This window comes from Humulus lupulus, chromosome 1, assembly GCF_963169125.1.
Source record: "Humulus lupulus chromosome 1, drHumLupu1.1, whole genome shotgun sequence".
Lineage (NCBI taxonomy): Eukaryota > Viridiplantae > Streptophyta > Magnoliopsida > Rosales > Cannabaceae > Humulus > Humulus lupulus.
In genome coordinates this window covers 64,281,585-64,305,832 of record NC_084793.1, presented here as the reverse complement: position 1 = coordinate 64,305,832, position 24,248 = coordinate 64,281,585, and the positions used below count along the sequence as shown (strand labels likewise).

The window sequence follows — 24,248 nt, the reverse complement described above, 5'->3', positions numbered from 1 at the left end:
GGGTTCGAAAATCATAGGTGCCAAAAAGTGTGCTCTTGCTTTTGAGTTTTGATAATAGTGAAGGAGGTAATGGGATTCCTATCTTTGTTATCATGATGATGATCTATTGTTATTGTGGTTATGGTTCTAATTATTGGTAGTTGTTTGGAAAGCTTGCCTCTATGCCTTTTGATTAATTCTTTATGATTCTATTTTGCTAACAATCATAGAAACATGCTAAGGGTCCTTGTCTTTGGATTTTGAAATGATGATTATTGTTTTTAAGCCTATAAATTTTGGTCAAGGGTTGGGTGCATAATCTAATGATATTATTTTTGTTGTTTTGTTCATGTTGCTATTATGAATACATATGTTGTTTTGGTATTTTGGAAAATTATTTTGGTAAGAGGATATATAGGTTTCGACCAGAAGTTGTAAATGGGTTTTTGTATTTTTCTTTTATGTGATTATGCGTGTAAGATGAATCATGAGGATAAACGATTACTATATAGGTTGTTAAATAATTTCATAGTTCATGTTTTGAGATCTATTGGTGCATGCTAGGTTTGTTAATAATATGAGGATAATTGTTGTAACGACCCAAAATCGCTAATTTGGGTTAGGGGCCCTGATTAGCGTGCTGAGAGGGCATAATTGACCTATGAATGAATTTATTGATTTAAATGCATAACTATGTGATAAAAATGCTCGTATGATTATCTGAATGTAAATGTGACATATATATAGTATTTGTGAGAACCACATTATTATGTGGGCAGGTTAGCAGAGAATGACTTGAGGCGATCCTAGGGAGCTAGATAGCGGGAAAAGTCACAACGGGGCTTAATATTTGACTTTGGATAAGTCAGGGGTATTTTAGGTATCAGGTAGTTATTTAGACCATCGGGTTATGGAAATAAATATATGGAGATATATTTAAGGTTAGGAAGTCTAGGCGGGAATGTTGGGGAATTTTACAGTTTTGCCCTCGGGGATGTTTCCGGCACCCCGAGCCTCAGGATTGACTTAATTAGCTAAAGTTAGACTTAGCCAAAACAGAAGCTAGTGGAACAAAAATAGACCAACCCTTTATTGTTCAGCTCTCTCCTCTCTCTTCTCTCTCAAGAAAACTAGTGAAAACCAAGGTGAATTCAGCTAGAAATTCTGTGATTTGAGGATAGACCTTTGAGGAAATAGCTCAGTTTCAGCCAGGGAATTCAACCATAAACTAAGGTAAGCACTGAATTTCATTTTGACTAATTGATTATAAGGTTCATGGGTTGAAAACTAAGGATTCCTAGGTTCTTAATCTCAAGGTTGAATTAAGGTGGAAAGCTTGGGAGTTGGCTTGGATTTTGCTTAGAGAAGTGATTCCGCTGTGGAGGTAAGCTTGAATCCATAAGTTAATGACTGAATTCTGGTGTTCCATTACTGGATTTTGTGTTCTTAAGTTCTTGAGTTTCAGAAATTAAAAATGGGATTTTAATGAGTTTTAACCTAGGTTTTCTGTTGGATTATGTTGTTAAAGTCATGCTAAAAGTTTCGTGAATAATGGGTTTTGAATTAGGGAGCTTTGGAACGGTTTTGGATGAGGTTTAGATGTCAGAAATGGGAAATTTTCTGGGCACGAAGGGAAGGGTCGCGACTCCCTAGGATGCAAAGGAGCCAGGGAGGCTCGGCCAAAGGGAAGCGCTGAAGCGCCCAAGGGCAGGGCCGCGACGCGTGTCTGCTCTCTAGGAGGGGGCTTCGCTCTGCTTTAGGGGCAGGCCATGGCTAGGCTTCAAGGGCCGCAGCCCTTAGGTGCACACTTGAACATTTAGGGATTTTAGGCAGAGGGATTTTGTCTAGGGTGCTCGGGATCGATTTTGCCACCGTGCTTGGTGGAATTCGATGTCCCGGAAGCTAGTTTTGTATCCAGAAACATTTTCTTGAATATTAATGGAATCCATTACGTTGGTTGTGACTAGGTAATTAAGCTAGGGCTCGGGAACAGATCGTGCTCGATGAGCGTCGCTTGTAATCAGTGAACGTAAAAACTAAAGGTAAGAAAACTACACCTGGTTGTGTATTTGTAATGGGACTAAGGGCTCCCTAATATGTATAATTGAAAGGATGGTATTATGCCATGTAAACAGTGAACCAACGACCTAAGAGTGCCAAGGGTTACACAAGCGCACAGGGCGCGGCTTGGCCACTAGTAGCCGAGGACAGCTTTTTATGCACTGAGCTCGGTTTAAGCGAGCCGGAGTCAGTGGGGTAAACAGAGGGTGCGGCCTAAGTTGTCGGCCCTGACTATTATTTGACCTGATTATTATGAGACTTGAATGTTATCTGTGATTAGTTGCATCTTTGATTCTGAGTATATGCTGAATGGTTAATGTGGATTATTTGATGATTGATCATACTTAAAGAATTGACTACTTGTTATTAATGATCGTGTTGCGCATTATGTTTTCTTGCTGAGCCTTAGCTCACGGGTGCTACGTGGTGCAGGTAAAGGCAAAAGCAAGCTTGATTAGCCCTGACTTGGAGAGCTCTGCGAGCCGAATGTACATGAACAGCTGCTCAGCCGCCACGGTTGGGGTTTAGGCAGGGACATGAGAACCAGAAATGTCTATTTTGCCTTAGTATGGCTAATGGTTGTCTGTATTTTGGGAATTCTATAAACTAACTTTTAAACTCTATTTCTTTTTGGGATCCCATGTATAAATCTGTTTAATTATATAAAGTGAAACTTTTGAGACCAAAACCTTTTTAACCCTAGCTCATACATGTTTAGTGACACGTTTTTAAATTAATGACTTGATTAGCAAGTCCTGCACCTTTATAAGTACACAATGTAGCAATCCTGGCTATCCAGGGCGTTACAATTGTTGCCTTGCTTTGGTGTTTGTGTAGCAACATGCTTATTATATATTTGTGATGCCTAATATTGTAATTTTGATAAGTATGCATGAAGGAAATGTAGGCAACTCTTGTGTTTGTTCTCCTTGAGGTTTCTACCATGACATTGTTTTAGGCCTAGGTATCTATTGTAAATTAATTCAAGACATGATGAATATTTATTGTAACGACCCAAATTTCCTAATAAGGCTAAGGGCCTTGATTAGGGGGCCAGGATGGAAATTTTTGGAATTATATGATATTTATGTGTATCATTGTGTGATTATGTGAGTTATATCATAATATGACTTGATATGCATGTTTAGGTGTATTAAATATGCATGTGGACCCCTTCCTGATTAATTGGGCGATTTTCATAATTTGGCTCGTTGATGGCATATTTGTATATTTTCATGCATGTTGGTGATTTATGGATGAGGCCACATTATAGCGTGGATTTGTTCGAGCTATTCGGCATGACATGATCCTAGAATGTAAGTTAGCGGTTTGGTCATATCGGGGTTATTTACCAGGCTCGGGGTGAGTCTCGGGGTAATTTGATGATTAGTTCATTAACGAGAATTATAGGGTAATGGGATATGATTTATTATTATTTGAGAATATTGGGAATAACGGGAATTGGAGGATGTTAATTATAATTAACGAGATAGATGGGAAAGAAAGATTTTTCCTTTGCTAGCCTTGAAAGAAAATTATTTAACCTAGGGGCATTTTGGTCTTTTGACCAAGGGATATGTTTAAAGTAGGATGGCTGTAGAAGAAAGAGGCCAAAACAGGACTCTCTCAGCACTAAGTTCAATAGAGGCACCACTCCAAAAAGAAATGGCAGCAGCTGGAATTGAATTAGTTACTAGGACCTTGTCATGATTAACTCTACAATCATCCTTTCTTGAATAAATAAAGGAGAAGCAGAAACTGGACTATGCTTTTGTTAGGAAGGAAGCAATAATCAAGGAAGGGAGTGACAACAACTTCACTAAGTCCAATGGTGGATTGTTGCGGTATAAAGATAGAATTTGTGTGCCATCAGATAAGGAACTAAAGGAGAGCATCATGTCAGAGGCTCGCACTACTCCTTACTACCTACATCAAGGTTCTACCAAGATGTACAATGACTTAGAAGCACTGTATTGGTGGCCAGGAATGAATTGTGACATAGTAGAGTATGTGATGCGGTGTCTCATATGTCAGTAAGTTAAAGCAGAGCACCAGAGGCCAGCAAGTTTGCTCCAACCCATCAGTATCCCATAATGGAAATGGGAAGACATAGCCATGGACTTTGTGGTAGGATTGCCAAGGACCCCAAATTAACATGATTCAGCTTGGGTGATAATTGATAGACTCATCAAGTCAGCTCACTTCGTACCAGTTAAGACAACTTATACTGCGAAGCAATATGCAGAGTTGTATGTAAGTGAGATCGCCTGATTACATGCAGTGCCAAAATCTATAATCTTTGATAGAGGGTCTGTGTTCACATCAAAGTTTTGGAAGAGTTTACAGCAAGCAATTGGGACGATGCTTAAACTTAGTACAACTTTCCATCCTCAAACAGATGGTTAATCGGATCGAACAATACAAATTTTGGAGGACATGTTGAGGTCTTGTGCACTCAACTTTTTTGGTTCATGGAGTCGATACTTACCTCTAATAGAATTCTCTTATAACAATAGCTACTCGTCTATGATTAGGATGGCCCCGTATGAGATTCTATATGGACGTAAATGCAGGACACCCCTTCATTAGAATGAGGTGGTGGAGAAACCGATTCTAGGTCCAAAAGCAGTGAGAGAGGCAACTTAAGCAGTCACCAAGATTAGGCAAAGGATGCTAACTACTTAGAGTAGAGAGAAAACTACTCAAATCTTAAGAGAAGAGAGTTGGAATTCTCAGCAGGTGATCAGGTGTTTCTGAGGGTCTCACCTATTAAACGGGTCATGCGTTTTGGGAAGAAGGAAAGCTAAGCCCAAGTTATATAGGTCCATTTGATATATTGGAGAAAGTTTGGCAGGTTGCCTATCACTTGGATTTACTACAAACACTCACTGAGACGCATAATGTGTTCCATATTTCCATGTTGAGGAAATGTGTGCCCGATCCCTCCAACGTATTGAGTTATGGATTGTTGGAGCTAAAGCAGGACTCGAGTTATGATGAGCAATCGGTGCAAATCTGAGAGACAGGAGTCAAGGAACTAAGGTTCAAGAAGATTTAGTTAGTGAAGGTCCTATGGAAGAATTGTTCAACTAGAGAAGCAACCTGAGAGTTGGAAGAGGATATGAGGGAACGCTACCCCAAGTTGTTTGGTAAGGGATAATTTTGAGGATGAAAATCCTTTTATGGAGGGTAGATTGTGGTGATCCAATTATTTATTTATTTATTTAATATTTATGTTTTAGTTTAATTGCTTGATTTTTTAAAATATAATTGAAATGTTTGTTTTGTGTGAATTAGGATTTAATTGATTATTTGGAATAATTGTGTAATGTTTGTTTAATTATTAGTGTTATATTTTTTAAAAGTGTGACAGCATTATGTGATTAGAATAGGTTTCATTTTTATTTATTAAGAGTGTGTGTGTGCAGAAATTGTGTGTGTGTGTGTGTGTGGATTTGTTTTATTTTTATTTTATTTAATTTAAGAAAATAAAAGGAAAAAGAAATGGGTTGTCATCTTTTGGAATAAGATTACAAGGCTTATCTATTAGATTTTGTTTATATTGAGATAGGGTTTAGATGAGGTGTAAGGAGAGGAAATAGTGAAATTTAGCTTTATTTTGTGGGATAGAATTATAGTTTTCACATTTGGGTTTTTCCTTAGGGTTTGGTCACTAGGGTATTATAAATAGAAAAAAATAGGAGCCTTGAAAAACCATTTGGTGGCTGTCAAAGCTTTGAGAGAAAAAGGGAGAGGAGAGCACAAAAAAAAAAAGAACGAAATAAAGAAGGAGAAGAGAAAGGGGTTCCAAGATCTCTAGGCATGTGTTCTTATTCTTATTTTGGTTTTTAATACTTGATCTCCTAAGATTAAATATCTCTTTCTCAATTCTAATGAAGTTTGTTTCTCTTTTATTTGGTTGTGTATTTCGAAATCCCTAGGTGCCAAATGATTTATTCAATCTGTGTTCTTAAACACCGTCAAGAGGTGAGCCTAGGTGTATTTTGATAATTTAGTAAATCACCAGGATTTATCGGGTAATGGGAATTATTTTATGATCATTTGGGGATATTGGAATTAATTGGGAAATATGGTGTTAATTGTGGATTAGTGGGAAATGGTGGAAAAAGACCATTTTTCCCTTGAGGGTATTATAGAGCTAATGTATAGGCAAGGGGCATTTTGTTCTTTTCCCTAGCCTTGGATAGACTTAGACAAGCAGAAGCCTACAAAAGAAAATAGATTACACTAAACACAATAGCTCCCTCAATTTCTCTTGCTCATTACTCTCTCTCCCTCTCACTTTTGATTTGCCTTCAAGAAAACTTTGGAATTTCTTGATCACTTTGAGTTTTGAGGCAAGCTTTGGTGGGAATTGGAGCTGTAGCTGGAATTGGAAGCTTATAAGCTTAGGAACCAGCTGGGGGAAATCGTGTAACAGAGGTAAAATTCAAGTTTTTGTTGATTTTCGATTTGGTTTTAAAGATTGTAATGACCCAACTAATTCTAGACTTTGGACCATTAGAACTGCTTATACATAGACACTATTCTTAAGAAAACATACATATGAAACATTCATAACTTTATTAAAAACTATAAAGTAAAAGTTGAAATACATAAAATTCAGAGTATGGTATGGGATCCCATTGTTTGAAAATAAAATAAAACATGACTTAAATCTTAAATAAATTGGCTACAAAATCAAGTGCGGAAAATACATAGAAATCATAATGAAAAGACTTAAACAACTTCGTCCACGAATCGTTCACGAAGTCCACCGAATCCATTCTTCCTTAATACACAATCCCAAGCTACCATGAATCTTTCCACCGCCATAACTATTTTCCTACACATATTAAAAATAAAGGAATGAGCCTAATGCCCACCAAGGAAAATCTACTAAAAACATATAAACATAAACATACACATAAACATACATAACATATGACATATGACTATAAAGACGTATACCATATAGGACTACACTATAAATGGCCATTAAGATATGTGATAAACCATCTACATCCCCTGTCTAATATCTAAGGTAGCTTAGATCACATGATAGTATATGATAACCCACCTAGGTCCCCTGTCTAATATTTGAGGTAGGGTAAATCATAACTATAAACATAAAAATGATAAACACTACGGCACTAAGCAACTATGAGCCCTAGATAAAATCATAACATAACGTATTATAAACATATCAATACATATCATACATAAGCATAACACGTAAACATACAGAAACTATCCTATTTTCCTTACCAATACCGGGATGTGAGAATAAGGACGGGATTTGAACACTCCTAAAAACCATCAATAAGAATGTGAGTATTCTAAAAGAAAGAGATGAAAAGAAATGAACTAAAACCACCGAGAAGAAGAGCTTACCAAAAAGAAACCTCAAGTTCAAAGAACTTAATTACCTAACCAAGAGTGGAAAATATTGAGTTAGGATTTGAGTAGAGAAAACTATAAGAAACTAATGAAACATACAGAAATGAACTAGGAATAGGAATACCTTGAATGCACTATAACCGAACTACACCTTGATATCAAAAGACACACTATTAACCTTACTTCCTGAGTGTTTAATAAGCTTAAGATGATAAAGCTTATAACCCCAACCCAAGTGTTTAACAGTCTAAAGTAAACCTAGTAGCTTGAGGGCTCTGAACTCAGCTTGAAGAATGAAAGAAATGGCTGGGTACTAGGTCCTATTTATAGAGTTCAAGAATGAAAATATATTCTTTTAGCTTGAATAAAATAATGAATATTTAATTGAAAATCATTTGAATATTCGTTTAGCAGAGGCTTAAGACTCGGTTAAAAAGATTCAAAGGCTTGCTAAGAGGTTAAGGATTAAAATGTGCTCAGTTTTAAAACCCTTCAAAAATCTTGCCCTAGGGCTGATATATCGCCCATGGTAGGCGATATATCGCCTGGGCTTATATTCTCGAGGCTCGTCAAAACGTTTGTGCGAAGTTATGTGTTTTTTGTATTCCCTGAGTGGTGATGTATCGCCCCTAAAGCTGCGATATATCGGCATACGCTAAAATATTAAACACGTAATTGCACTTTTTAAGCCTAATTTGAATTGAGTAAACAACTTTGACGGAGTCCTATAACGATTTTAAAGCTGCTGGCAGATTCTGGGGTTTTCAAATATTACTCTTATAAACTATTCCTCAAAAATACTTTAATATCTCAATAAACATGTACATGACAAGTGTTATGATATTGTTAGTTCTATCTAAACTTTATAGTATAATAAATATCATCTCTATAATCAATTATATTAATCGAACCTTAGGTTATAATTAATATTCTTAAACTATAGGTTAAACTTATAAAATCTACAAGTGTTACTACGAGTGTTCAACTAAGTCCTGGCTTGAACCAAAAATCCACTGTAATAAACATACTATAACTACTACTAGTTTTACTACTATTACTACTACTACTACTACTACTACTACTACTACTACTACTACTACTACTATCTAACTAGCTAAGTAAAATTCTTGGACTCAACAATTCTCCCCTGCTAAAAATAATTTCGTCCTCGAAATTTACTTACCAAACAATATCGGATACCGGCCTTGCATGTTTTCCTCCAACTCCCACGTTTCCTCCCGTTCATAACTATTACTCCATACGACTTTGACTATCGGAATATTCTTGGACCATAACTGCTTCATCCCTCTATCTAGGATGCTAACCGGTCGTTCCTCGTAACTCAAGTCTTTCTGGAGTGCTATCGTATCATACTTGAGGATGTGAGATAGCTCTGACACATACTTTCGTAGCATTGAGATGTTGAACACATTGCGAATATCTACTAAAGCTAGCGGTAGGGCTAATCTATACACAAATGCTCCCACTTTGTCCAATATCTCAAAAGGACCTATAAAATGGGGACTAAGCTTGCCTTTCTTCCCAAACCGCTTCACACCTTTCATAGGAGATATCTTTAGGAAGACTTGATCTCCGACCTTGAATTCCACATCACATCGCTTGGCATCCACATAGCTTTTCTGATGGCTTTGAGCAGCGAGCATACGCTTTCTAATCAGCACTACTGCTTCTTGAGCTTTTCTAACAGCTTCAGGACCAAGGAGCTACCTTTCTCCTACTTCGTCCCAGTGTAACGGCGATCGACACCTTCTTCCATAAAGCAACTCATAAGGTGTCATCCTGATTGTAACACCCCAAGTTGCTAATAAGGTTTAAGACCTTGTTTAAGCATGCTTGGAGGGCAATAAGTGAATTAACATGTTATTACATGAATTTGATTGAATATGTGATTAGAATGCATGATTAGGTTGTATATTTATGCTTGTGGGCCCGGTTTGTATGTTAGGGGTAAACTGGTAATTTTAGCCCGTTGAGGGCATAAATGTGATAATTGTATTATGTGATTTGTACCATGTGAGTGTGGTGTTTTTATTGTGATGCACACATCAAGACGGTCCTAGTGAGCTAATTAGTCTAAAAGTCACAACTGAGATTTTGTACCCGGCTCGAGAGGAGCCTAGGGGTACTTTGGGAATCTTATTAGTTGAGTTGAGAATGAGTGGTTTTGGTTATTAGTGTTTGAGTAACCTGAGTAACCATTAGTTACTGCTGAGGGTAACAAGTTTAGATGGAAATTGGTAAAATTGAAATAGAAGTGAAAGGACTAGAGTACCCTTGGAGGTTTAGTTAGGAAAGGATTATTAGAAGGGGTAATATGGTCATTTGGCAGGGGGTTTAGACAAATTTCAGCTGGGATATAGGGGTACTCGGTTTAGACACTTAGTCATATTTTGGGTTTTGTTAAAAATTAAGAGAAGAAAAGCTAGAGGGAAATCTAGGGCAAGAAGAAGAAGAAGAAGAAGGTAGAAGGAGCTGAAGTGGGAATTTAGGAGGAGAATCAAAGAAGCTTGAGGTTGAATTCCCCACTTGAGGTAAGGATTTTATGCAATTTTAAGGTTTGTTTCTGTTTTGGTTTAAGGAATTGAAGCATGGTTTAAGTTTTGAGCTATGGGTTTAAATTTTCTGAAGTTGAAATCAAAGGTGTGGATTTTTGGGTGTGATTGTGTTTTTTGATCTTGATACTAGTGTTTATAGGTTGTTAGATGGTTCATTTGAAGTTTCAAATTGATCTTGGGGTTTAAGTATTTGTTTGGGATGATTTGGAGAGGTTGTAGCTCGGGAAAAATGCAAGAGAAAACCCAGAAATCTGGGTTCGCGAAGGAGCGCCACGGCCCTGTTCTTGGGCGCAGTGGCGCGAGGTTGCTTCAGGAAATGGCCTAGCCGCTGGGCACCGCGGCCCTTGAGGGGAGTGCTGCGGCCCTAGGCCATTTTGGCAGCCAAAAATTTGGGTTTTTAGGGCTTTCTCCCGGGTACACAGGGGATGGTTCCAATGTTTTGTTTTAAGGAATTAGAGGTCCCGAGAGTACGGGATTGGTCCCGGGAAGTGGTTTTGGGTTTGGTTAGTATTAAAAGTGTTTTATGTGTGTTGTGACTAGGTTTTCGGAGAGGCTCGTGCTAGAGGACCGTGCTTGTGACCTTGGTGCATCGGAAAGCTCGGGATACAGGTAAGAAAACTGTAGCACCCGAGAACAGGGCATGGGCCCATAGTGTTATTGCAGGGCATGGCCCTAGATTGTATTACGTGCTAATGTATAACCTTAAATGAATTATTATATGATTGAATGATTATTTCGAGATGTACTATATGTGTGATTATAATGAAATGAACGGCTAAGGCCGAGAGCGGCGAAGGCTGAAAACGGCCGTGGGGCCGGAAGTAACACTTAGCACATGGGGTGCTTATAGTCAGGGTGGGACCCAATGGATACATGAGTTATTCTTACGGTAAGGACCGAGACCCCAGACTTTGGTAAGGCCTCTGTGGCGGCATGGCCGTGTTTGTTCAGTCTGATGGTTTTCCTAGTTATCAGTGGATTATATGTTAACTATATTATATGCATATGTTATTTACTGTATGAGTTTTCTTGCTGGGCTTCGGCTCATAGGTGCTCTGTCTTGCAGGTAAAAGCAAAGGGTCAGTCAACCAGCCATGAGTATGGAGAGCGTGGGGGCGACGCGTACATGTTCGGTCTGCCCGACTGCTTTGGTTGGGGGAATTTTGAATATGGCTGTATTAACTTGTTCTTTTGATAGTCAATCAAGTGTAAATCTATTTTTGAGTTGTAAATATGTTGTAAACCTTATTTTTGGGATCCCAGATGTTGACACTTAAAGTTTTCAATGAAACTAAGTATTTTCAAAGATTACAGCCTTAACTTCCGGTTAGTCACACTTTTGGTCTTTGAAAACCTCGTAGAGTCAGTTAGTTGCACAGTTGTGTTTTAAACTCTCTTAGTAACGGCTCTAAGGTAGTAGGGCGTTACAACTTGGTATCAGAGCGAGCCAAGGTTTATTGGTTCTGGAGATTGACCGAACATGTACACACGCTGCCATTGAAAAGCTCGACTCAAGGTTGATTGGTATGGTTGATTAATGTACTTGAATATGTGTTTGAATGCCTTGTTTGCCTGCTTAGATTATAATGAGCATGATGAGTGAGATAACATATGCATGATGCCAGGGCAAGGCCCGTTGTGTGTTGTATGCTATCTGTATATTATTTGGATTGTTGATCCTGGTTGTTGTTGAGATTGAGAGGTGGAATTGGATCTTGTTATCATGCCTGATGAGCGGTGTCACTGATTGCAGGCATTTAGTTGTAATGCCTCGGCAATCATCTAGACTCCGCGGCATTCGGGCCGAGGATGACAATCAGGGTCAGGACCCTCCACCTGCTCCTCAGAACTGGCAGCAGATTTTAGCCAAAATGGAGGCTAGATTGAAGAAAATAGAGGAAGAACTTAGTCAGTTGAGGCAACAGGCTCCTCCACAAGTCACCGGGTTACCACTACAGCAGAGTGTAGCACCAGCTCCGGTTCAGCTTGTGGTTGAGAACAGGTTGGAACCTCTGTATGAAAGATTCAGAAAACAGCAACCTCCTACCTTTGAGGGTGGAACAGACCCACTGCGGGCTGAGCAGTGGATGAATATGATTTCTGTAATCTTGGATTTCATGAGGGTTGAAGGAAAGGAAATGGTTGATTATGCCAGCTATATGCTTAGAGATGATGCACGAATATGGTGGGATGTAGTAAGGCAGCGAAGGGATACTGCAACTATGACTTGGGAAGAATTTAAGAGCATTTTTAATGAAAAATACTACAGTGTAGCAGTTCGAGCTACGAAGGCTGATGAGTTTATCAACCTAACTCAGAGCAGGTTATCAGTCACTGAGTATGCCTTGAGATTTGACAGATTGGCGAAGTTTGCGCCAGAGTTAGTGCCGACTGATGCGGCCAGGAGAGATAGGTTTATACGGGGATTGAATGTGATGATCGCCTGTGATGTGAGTATTACATTGGTTCCAGAGACTACTTATGCTCAGGTAGTGGATAAAGCCCTTACTGTAGAGAGGGTTGAGGATCAGGTCTGAAAGGATAGGATTTCACAGTCGTAATCCTTCACTAACTCTAACCACCTGCGCTGCCTCATGTTAAGCTCTTTCTGAGTGAAGAAGTACTTTAAACTTTTGTGGTCCGTATAAATCTCACACAGTTCTCCGTAAAGATAATGGCGCCAAATTTTCAATGCAAAGACCACCGCTGCCAACTCCATATCATGAGTTGGATAGCGTTGCTCGTAACCTTGTAATTTTGCATCAGCACGCAACCCAACCCTTGCTTCGACGCATCGCAGTAAACTACAAACTTGTCGTTGGGTGTTGGTACACAGAGTACTGGTGCTGAGCACAGCTTATCTTTAAGCAACTGGAAGCTTTCTTCACATTTATCAGTCCAGTTGAATCTTGTTGTTTCTGGGTCAGGTTGGTGAGCAGAGTGGCTATCTTAGAAAAGCCCTCTACGAACCTCCTATAATAACCTACTAATCCTAGAAAACTCCTTTCTTCTGATGTGTTCTTTGGTCTTGGCCAATACTTCACAGCCTCTACCATGGATGGGTCTACTGCAATTCTATCCTTGGATACAATGTTCCCGAGGAATACTCCTTGCGAAAGCCAAAACTCGCACTTCTTGAACTTAGCGTAGAGTTGATGCTCCTTTAGTCGAGACAAGATCAACCTTAAGTGTTCTTCGTGCTCGACTTCGTCCTTTTGAGTATACTAAGATGTCATCGATGAACACTACGACGAATTTATCCATGTAATCCTTAAAGACCCTATTCATTAGATCCATATATGCGGCTGGAGCATTGGTAAGACCAAAAGACATAACTAAGAACTTGTAATGCCCATAACAAGTTCTAAAAGTTGTCTTAGGAATGTCCTCTTCCGGTACCTTGAGCTGGTGGTACCCAGACCATAGATCAATCTTGGAAAACACTGTCGCGCCTTGGAATTGATCAAACAAATTGTCAATCCGGGGTAGCAAGTACTTATTCTTAATCATTACCTTATTCAGCTTGCGTAATCTATGCACATCAGCATGCTTCCGTCCTTTTTCTTCACAAATAGAACCGGTGCTCCCCATGGAGAATGGCTCGGTTTAATGAAACCCAATTCTAGGAGTTCTTGTAGCTACGTCTTTAACTCCTTGATTTTAGTAGGTGCCATCAAGTATGGTGCCTTGGAGATTGGCTCGGTGCCCGGTACTAATTTGATTGTGAAGTCAAATTTCTCAAGTCGGCGGCAATCCTGGTCAGTCGTCGGGAAATACTTCTGGGAATTCATTCACAATTCAGACGTCTCCAACCTTAAGTGGTGTTTCCTTTACCACATCTATGACACTGGCTAAGTATGCTTGACATCCTTTTTCTATCATTCTTTGAGCTTTGAGAGATGATATTAACAGTGTGCGTAGTCCTGAAACTTGTCCCATGAAGCACAGTCTCTGGCCGTCAGGTGTTTCGAACGCCACTTTCTTACATTTGCAGTCGATGGTTGCGCCATGCCTTTCTCACCAGTCCAGGCCTAGTATCACATCGAAGTCTTTGATCTCCAGTTCTATCAGGTCTCCTTCTAGTTCTACATCCTCAATCTTGATCTGTACGCCTCGTACTATCCGTGATGATAGAACTATTTTGCCCGAAGGAAACTCTATTATAAACCTAGTTCTAAATCTTTCACAAGGTTTGTCTAGTTTTTCTATCATTCCTAACAAGATATACGAATGAGTGGCTCCCGAATCAAGTAATATAGAACATATATTATTGAGGACAGAAACCTGATCTGTAACCATTTTATTGCTAGCATCAGCTTCTCCTTGGGTTAAGGCAAATACCATGGCAGGAACCATCTGGTCTTCCTTTTTCCCTTCTGGCTTGAGTTGGGGACATTCTTTCTTCCGGTGTCCTTCCTGACCACAGTTGTAACATCCCTTGGTGTTTTCCCAGCATTCACCAGGATGTTTCTTCTATCACTTAGCACATTGTGGGTACTCTACATAACCCGACCTATTACCTCCATTATTCATCCGTGCCCTTTTATCGCTATCAGACTGCTTATTGTCAGGATGCCTTCTTTTCTGACCATTATTGTTGTTGTTGGACTGATTGTTGTTGTTGTGGTGGTTGTTTTTCCGACTAGTCTGAGGTTGACTCTATTGTCTAGGCTCAGGCTTACTGGCTTCTTCTTTACTAACATAAGCATGCAAGCTTTCTACTTCTATTGTTGTTTCTAGAACATCGACATAGGTAGTATTTCCCGGGTTTGCTAGCTTAACCCCTAGTTCAATCTTCAGTCGAAGTCCTCTAATGAACTTGGTCACCCTTAAATAGTCAGTTGGAATCATTTCCGGTGCAAACTTAGCTAATCGGTCAAACTGCCGAGGATATTCTACCACTGATAAACTCCCTTGATTCAGGCCAACGAACTCCTCGACTCTTGAAGCGATGACAGCCGAATTATAATACTTTTTTGTGGAACAGCTCCACAAATTGGGTCCAAGTCATGGTGGTAACATCATGCGTCTGCTGAACTAAATCTCACCATATTTTGGCATCCTTTTTTAGCAAAGAAGAAACGCAGGATAAGTGGTCCGCATTGCCGAGATTCATGTGCGTCAGGATTGGCTCCACATTTCTGAGCTATTCTTCCACCTCGAAGGGGTTTGTAGTCCCTTCAAAGTTCGGAGCGTGTTGCTTACGAAACCGCTCATAAATTGGCTCCATGTGCTGAACTGGATTCGACACGTAGTTCACCATTGGCCATCCCCCATATGGACCATCTTGATGGGGTGCTGGGGCCATTTGCTAAGGCTGTGGTGGAGGCGAAGGCTGAGTCTGAGGCTAAGCCTGTTGTCGTTGTTGCTACAGCAACTCCTCAACTTGCTGTCGCAGTCTGGTAATTTCCGCAGTGTTGTCAACTGGCGGCGGCGGCGCATTGCGACTGGTAGTAGCACGTACTCCCCTTCTGCGAACTGGAGGGGCTTCATTGCTCACCTGAGCAACATTGGAGGCATTTCCATTGGTGCGAGCAAATCTTCAAAGAAACATTGCAGCAAAGTTCTAACAGTTGAGAGAAACATGTCAGAACTTTACCCTAATAGGCTCTAAGGTAAAAACTTAATCTAAACAAACATAACTTGGACCTATTAATAATGACTTCTAATGAAAATTATATAAGTCTTCTTTATTATTAGAGTGGGTTTCTATACTTAGAAAAATAAGCCATCTTTATTATTTTCTAAGTTTGTTTCTAATCATCCTATATGACTTAATTCTCAAGCTCAAAACTCATCTTTGTTGCAAAGTTAACCATATTGAGGGAGGGCTGGGATTAGTAAAATCGTTCCCACTACTATGGCCCCCTAACTCTCAATATGGAGAACTCGGTTCATTGATTTGTATCCACCCTCACCGAACTTAGTCATTATTTATTAAATTTATTATTTATTATGATTGCAAAGGAAAATCAAACTCATACATGTTAACAAAATAATAATGATATTAATTTGGAAAAGAAATTTTTTCACTATTTACAATCATAAATGCAAATAAATAAAATAAATAAGAAAACTAATCTATTCATAAATTGGGATCTTCTACATCCGATCCTTCATCTAACATATCGTCATCTATTTCTACATAGTCATCATTGTCTTGTGCCTCAAAATTCCCTCGAGGAAGATTCGTAAAAATTCTATATTTTTGCTCATTTGTAAAATGAAATTCCATTTTTGAAGTGAATCTAAGTATGAAAAAATAATATCTCATAGCTACCGGCAATTCATCTTCGTCATCTATCGTCTCCCAAATTTCTTCTAAGGCTGCAATCACAGTAGGATAATCTCTAAAAATTCTAATTACTAAAACGTATTGCTCTATTGATCTCATCATGATCTGCTTAGATTCCTGGAGGTGACCTATCTCCCTGTGGAACAAAAGTATTCTTCGAGTAATTCTTTCAAGCACTCCTATGGTGTTTCTCAATTCTCTAATTCTTTTTAAGGCCTTAATGGCTCAGATATCCTCACAAGTTAATGCTCAGTTCATTCTTAACTGAAAAAATAAAGGCTAAAATCGTTAGCTATACATATAAACATAATAACTATAATCATAAATACTTACTTGGTGGTTAGATCTGAAGCTTGAGCGTGTGTATCGAGAAGAACTTCATGTGAATTAACCGTTCACTACTACAAAATTGTACTTAGACGACATACATGAGATGACGTTTGTAGTAGAACTGTCGTGTTATATTAAAAATATACATGACACAACAGTTGCTCACAAATTGTTGTGCCATGCAAATTAAAACTCACATGAAATGACAGTTCGAATGAGACTGATGTAACATGCCTATTTTTAACATGAGACAACATTTCTACTCAAATTGTTGTCTAATGCAATACAAATTTTCTAATCAAGTACTAATTTAATTTGTATTTTTTAATATAATTTAATATATTTTATGTAAATATATTCATAAAAAATTATTAATTAATAATTTGCAACACACAATAGCTACTAGTTAAATAATGAGTTTTGTTTTTATTTGAGTTATTCAAATAATTGTTTAAATTTTTAATACTTTTTTGTAATATTAATTTCTAATTGAATTACTTATTATATATTTAATAAAAGAAGATTTCTTTCATTAAAAATTCAGTAATGATCACTACAAAAAACTTTACTTTTAGCGACTAAATTTAATTAGTCACTAAAAGTTGGTTTTTGCGACTAATATTTAGTAGCGAGAAGATTTGGTTGTAAGATAAGATTTTATTGGTACCAAAAGCATTGGTGACTAAATTTTTAGTCATTGTTTGTTATTTTTAGCGACTACATATCTTCTTAGTGAGGAAAACGTTGGTGCCAAATTGTTTTGTGGCGTGAATCCTCATTTTAGGTGACTAAAATCATTTAGTTGCTAAAAAATGTGTATTACACTTTCACCAACTAATTATTTAATCACTATATAGCTAAGACTAAAAAATTAAATATTATGTTACTATTATAACTAGGTCGTTGAAAATTATGATATTCACTAGTAAAATTGTGTTCAAAATATATGTATAAACTTTAAATTGGCAGAATAATAATTTTAATTCTCCCAAAAAATTAAATTTATTACATAATTGATCATATAATTAAACAGGTATCATATGGATTAATAATTTTTCAAAAAATATATTTTTCGTTAAAGGCAGTATAATAAAAGTATTTATGGGTGTTATTTTTCTTAAACTCACTACAAAAAAATAATGTCTTTACCTACACATTTTTTAGTTACACATAATTATGTGTAAGTAAATATATATTTTCTTACACATAGTTTTAATATATGTCAAAATAATTATGTGTAAGTAAACACTACATTTAGCTACACATATATGTGTAAGTAAAAATATTTTACATAATTTTAATGACATGTCAAATAAAATTATTTCTTACACTTAGTTATGTGTAAGTAAATATATATTTACTGACACATACGTGTAAGTAAAAATTACAAATTCAAAATTTTAGCTACACATATATGTGTAGGTAATAAAATATTTATAATTTTTGTTGACATGGTAATAATTTAAACTTTTTCTTACACTTAATTATATGTAAGTACATATAGATTTGCTTACACATAATACGAGCATTTGTAAAGATAAATATGTGAAAGTAAAAGTTACATGTATGGAATTATAGCTACACATATATGTGTAAGTAATAAAGTGTTTGATGATGTGTCAAATTATACTTTTATTACTTGAACTTAATTATGTGTAAATAAATATAGATTTGTTTACACATACTATGAGCATGTACAAGGACACAGATGTGTAAGTAAAAGTTACATGTACAAAATTTCAGCTATACATATATGTGTAAGTAATAAAGAGTATATTGTTACTTACACTTAATTATGCGTAACTAAATATAGTGTTTCTTACACATAATATGGGCATGTGTAAGAAAAAGTTATATGTACGAAATTTTAACTACATATATGTGTAAGTAATAATATGTTTACATATTTTAGATGATGTGACAATTTAAACTTTTACTTACACTTAATTATGTATAATTAAGTAGATATAGATTTGCTTGCACATAGTATGAATATTTGTAAGAATAAATATGTCCAAGTAGAAATTTTTATACACAAAATTATAGCAACACATATATGTGTAAGTAAAAAAAATATTTATATATTTTGATGATGTGGTACACTTAATTATGTGTAAATAAATATAGAAGTCCTTACACATAATATCACCATGTGTAAGTAAAAGTTACAAGTGCAATACACATATTTTTCATTTATTTAGTTACACAAAGGTATATATTATGTATTTCCTCGCACGTGAACTAATTTTGAAGTCTTTCACCACTACGAAATTGGGCTTGCCAAAGTCTTTTTTTTTTTAAGTCCTTACACATAATATCACCATGTGTAAGTAAAAGTTACAAGTGCAATACACATATTTTTCATATATTTAGTTACACAAAGGTATATATTATGTATTTCCTCGCACATGAACTAATTTTGGAGCCTTTCACCACTACGAAATTGGGCTTGCCAAAGTCAATTTTTTTTTTAAATAAAGAAAAAGAGATGGCCCATAAACAAGCCCAAATCTGCATCTGCAGTCCCTCACGACTTTCTCAATTGTGCATCTTCCATCACACGCTTCTCTGCCATCTTAAGCCATTTCCCTCAGCGACTTCTCTGCAAATTCCGACCGGCGAACTGCTCCTTCTCCCTCAGTGAACCTTTATTTCTGGGTGACTTCTCTGCCATTTCAGGCCTTCTCCCTGGCTCCCCTTCTCTCTCCCTTTCGTGCGCAATCTCCTCCATTGCTTCGTGGACGGCGATCTGAGAAATGTAATTTCAACCCGTTATTTTTCAATTTTGATATGTAAAAGTATGATTTATATGTGTTTCAATGTTCTTTTGACCTATTATTTAATTTTCTTGTTGTAGATTTAAGGAGTTCAAAGTTTAAAACCCTACACCTAAAAGATCTTTGGGTCCGAATTCTTATCACTCAAAAAGTCAAGGTGAGTACAATTTTATTTATTTTCCTTTCTAGTTTGTATTGAGTTTTGAGGTTTAATTTCTTTCTTGGTTCGATTGGAAGGTTAGGGTTTAGTTGGTCTAGGTTTGTTTCTTTTCTCTTGTTTTTGTCTTTGGATTTTTGATAGAAGAATGAAAACTTTGTGGCATTGGGTTTGATTGGGTCTGTTTGGGTCATTGGTTCGCACTTATGATGTTAAAGATTCTAAAGAGTATAAAACTTTTTTTTTGGGATGGGAGAGAGATGTATGTGTATTAACATCTTGACAATTAAATATAGCGTAGATCTATAGAAGTCTTAGTTTTTAACATATTTAATTTCTCTCATTAATTGAAATCATGAGTTGAGGCTTGGAACTTTTGTTGTTAGGCTATGTGCAGGGATAGCCGTATGGTGCAGCTGCTACTGAAATTGAAAAAGCTAAGAGAGTGAAAGAGTATTCATTTAAAGAAATAGGGTAATTTGTTTGTTTCTTCTTCTTCTTCTTTTTTCCAAATTTTGTTTTTCTTTTAACATGGTTGAATCCTCTGGAAAAACTATAGCTAGTTCTTGAGAATCACTTGTGTTTTGTTTGGTATAATAAAATATTTGTTTTCCTTGATTCCCCTGCCATGTATACTTTTTCTGCTCTTTGATCATTATAAATTTATAATGTCAGTTTTGATCATAATCTGTTGTTTTTGGTTTAGAGCCATACTAAAATGTCAACATAGCTCCCCATTAAATTGTTGTGGTGGAATACTTGTAAGTCTAAATTGTTGTTGAGAAACTCAGAATCTTTTTACTCCATATATTTTTTATAGAGATTATTGTCAAACTTAATTATCAAGTGAAATCCAAAATATAACCTTGGAAATTTCCAAACATATACTGTACTACTGCCTTTTCTGATGTTGCACTTTTATAGCATAAATTAAATACACATTCTAAAGCATGTGTTTTCTATTTAGGAGTTGGAAATGACCCCAGAGAAGATTGTTACTTCAGCATCCCCAAAGAAGTATGTCTGTTCATGTCTCTTATTATTTTACGAATTTTTTTCAAGTAAAAAGATTTGAAATAAGACCCAAATTTCTAATATTCTATTGACCGAGGAAGATTGGATATAGTTTCTTGAGACTTAACTGATGCTACATAGTTTTCCATGATATGAAAGATAATTTCTTTTCTTAGGCACTCAGATAAACTAAAAACAGCTCAAAGTCAAAAAATATATATCACTTGATGGCTGATTGTATTTTGCAATTTAAAATTCTCTTCTTCTTTTTTACAATATAAACTGGGGAAAAACAAAACAAGACAAGGTAATATAAAATTTAAGCTAGACTTTTCAAGTGATTTATGTTTGGAGCCCGTTTAATAGAAAGTAAGATTTAATAATTAAGGTGCTTTTAGCATTTGCGAAGAAATCATTGGCCCTATTTCCAGCTAAGTTTCAAAAGAGCATGTGGATAAAGCAAGGTGTGTGTGTGTGTGTGTGTGTGTTTTCAGTTCTTGAGAATAATTTCAAGGAAAATTTCTTTTTATGTGTTGAAATACCTTATGTAATTGAGTAAATTGTAAGCCAGAATTCAGTCTCTCTCATATAAACATTGTGCCAGAGAGAGAAAGAGACTAACGGTGGTTCTTCCAGGCTTGGTAGGTTTTAAGGATTTTTGTGAGGGAGTGCCTTAACAGTCCTCTTAGAGAGTAAGAAAAATTATTATCTATTAGGTACAACATTTAATTTGCTTTTGGGGGTTTTTTAATTACATGGTTGGGTAACTTCGGTTTATCAGTTTTTGGAACAATGTTTTCTTCTTTTCATTTTGGTATTGCTGGTAATGTCTTTTTACTGTTATCAAAACTAGTAATGCCTCACTGTTTACTATAATAATTATTATTATTATTACAAGTAGAAAACTGGAAGGTAGTTGAAATTGGGCTTGGAATGATTCACAATTTTGTATTATTTATGGTCTTTCGAAATTGGTTGATTTTTCCATGAGTTGCTATAAAGCACTAAAATACAATATAAACTAAATGTTTTCACAATACAGGTAGTTTTTTTGTGGTTGATGACAATGGGAAGGTGAAGGCTCTTGAATCCGGCAGCAAGGTGACATGCATTGTTTCTAAAGTTCTCTTCTATGAACAAGTGTGTGTTGTTCGGAAGTCACTGAAATGGTATGTTTTCTCTTTGCACGTACAGTGTTGTGAATGATCATAATTTTTTGTTTCGTTTTCTTTTGTTGACATAATTTTGTTGGCCACCCTCTACCAATTTTTCTGTTCAACAAAAATAATGCTTTGTAGTTATTGATTGTTTGCAACCCCTAGTCAAAATCTGAACTTGACATACTAAGGTCTGTAATAATGCATAGTCACATTGAATGGAATAAGGTTTCTTCTCATTATCTATTTTGTATTAACATATCACTGATAGACTGGCTTCAAGGTAGTGTTCCTTTCTTCAGCTTTTGATGCTGACTTTTAAATTGGAGAATACGACCCTTTTGTGTGTAAATAATAGTAGGAATTTTTCAAGCTTAATGCCCCCTGCTGGGTATGGAAAAATCTGAACTTAAGAAACATACTATCTCTTCTTGAAGATTGTTATTTATTTTTATTTACTAGTCTTTTTGTACCAGTTACCACTCTTCTTGATCAGTATACATGGACTTATTGAATCAAACTGTTTCAAAATTGTATTTTAATCTACCGATGGGTAGTCCTTGTTGTACTACTCACTGATATAAAAGTAAAGAGTAATCTGATTAAATAAGCAGTCATAGTAGCAAATTTCCATTAAGCTTTTCATATCCCTTTTCCAATGCCATTTCATATTAATGTTTTGTTCCTTTCTTTTGCTTTTACCACTCAATGCAGGGCAGAAGTCTTCAAAGAAACAATTTTGGATGATTCTAATGGAAGTCGAGAGGGAGAGACTTCGCAACAAGAAGATAATGATCTTGAATCGAGTTGTGATGAGGACGATGTACTACCTCCACTTGAAGCCAATACAAATAGAAATAAACCGTTTGAATTGCACCAGGAATCTGATTCAGGTTCATAATCCAATTCTTGACAATTGCCTTGGTGCGCTTGAATTAGAATTAGTGAGAAGACAACAATTTTAATGTGTATCTTTGAATTCAGTGTTAAAATTCTAAAACAGTAATATAATCTCAAAAAATTTAATCAGAAAACATGCTAAATGCACCTTTTTTTTTTCTTTGGTCTACTGTCTGCCATTTGATTCTACTATATATTCCAGCAACTCACAGGCACATAATGATTCAGATGCACTTGTTTCTTTTGTTATGATAATCATAAAAGATGTATCATTTGTCCACATTAAAATTAAAAAATATACTAATTCTAGTTTTTAGTTAGCACTTACATAGTTATTGCAAGTGTATATTTTGATCTTATAATTTTTAGATTTGGAACATATTGAGTTTAATTGATTTTATCTGCCTGTTGATTCTGTGTGAACTATGTTGTAATTACACAAGAAATTATGAATGAATATAGTGGTTGAAAATAGATAAATGAAAAAAATTCTCATATTCTACATGGGATGTTGGTTTCCAAAAAATGGTCGTCTTATGTATTGCAGGGGACGATGCTTGCACATAAATTGTCATCTCATATAGTGTAGGAGAACGACACTCGAGTAGGAACTGTCATCTCATTTACTGTTGTGGATGACGCTTGCATAGGAACTGTCGTCTCATGTACCACAAGAGACAACGCTTGTACAAGAACTATCGTCTCATGCAGGACAGGAAATGATGCTTTTATTTAAACCGTCGTTTTATGCTTTACATGGCATGACATTGCATGAGACGACGATATTAGAACCGACGTACCAGAGTCCATACGACGGTTTAAAACCATCATCACATGTCAATTTTGTAGTAGTGGTTGCTCTGGTACTAACTATAATGACCCAACTAATTCTAGACTTTGGACCATTAAAACTGCTTATACATAGACACTATTCTTAAGAAAACATACATATGAAACATTCATAACTTTATTAAAAACTATAAAGTAAAAGTTGAAATACATAAAATTCAGAGTATGGTATGGGATCCCATTGTTTGAAAATAAAATAAAACATGACTTAAGTCTTAAATAAATTTGTTACAAAATCAAGTGCGGAAAATACATAGAAATCTTAATTAGAAGACTTAAACAATTTCGTCCTCAAATCATTCACGCAGTCCACCAAATCCATTATTCCTCAATACAAAATCCCAAGCTACCATGAATCTTTCCGCCGCCATAATTATTTTCCTACACATATTAAAAATAAAAGAATGAGTCTAATGCCCAGCAAAGAAAATATACTAAAAACATATAAACATAAACATATATAACATATGACATATGACTATAAAGACGTATACCATATAGGACTACACTATTAATGGCCATCAAGACATGTGATAAACGATCTACGTCCCCTGTCTAATATCTAAGGTAGGTTAGATCACATGATAGTATATGATAACCCATCTAGGTCCCCTGTCTAATATATGAGTTAGGCTAAATCATAACTATAAACATAAAAATGATAAACACTAGGGCACTAAGCAACTATGAGCCCTAGATAAAAACATAACATAGCGTATTACCAACATATCAATACATATTATACATAAACAT

The 24,248-nt window shown here is 36.2% G+C and overlaps 1 pseudogene; it reads left to right on the top strand.

Moving 5' to 3' along the window:
• The window catches only part of LOC133815724 (uncharacterized), a 28,442-nt pseudogene extending 5,783 nt beyond the window's left edge, over positions 1–22,659 (top strand).
• Positions 22,660–24,248: the final 1,589 nt, after the last annotated feature.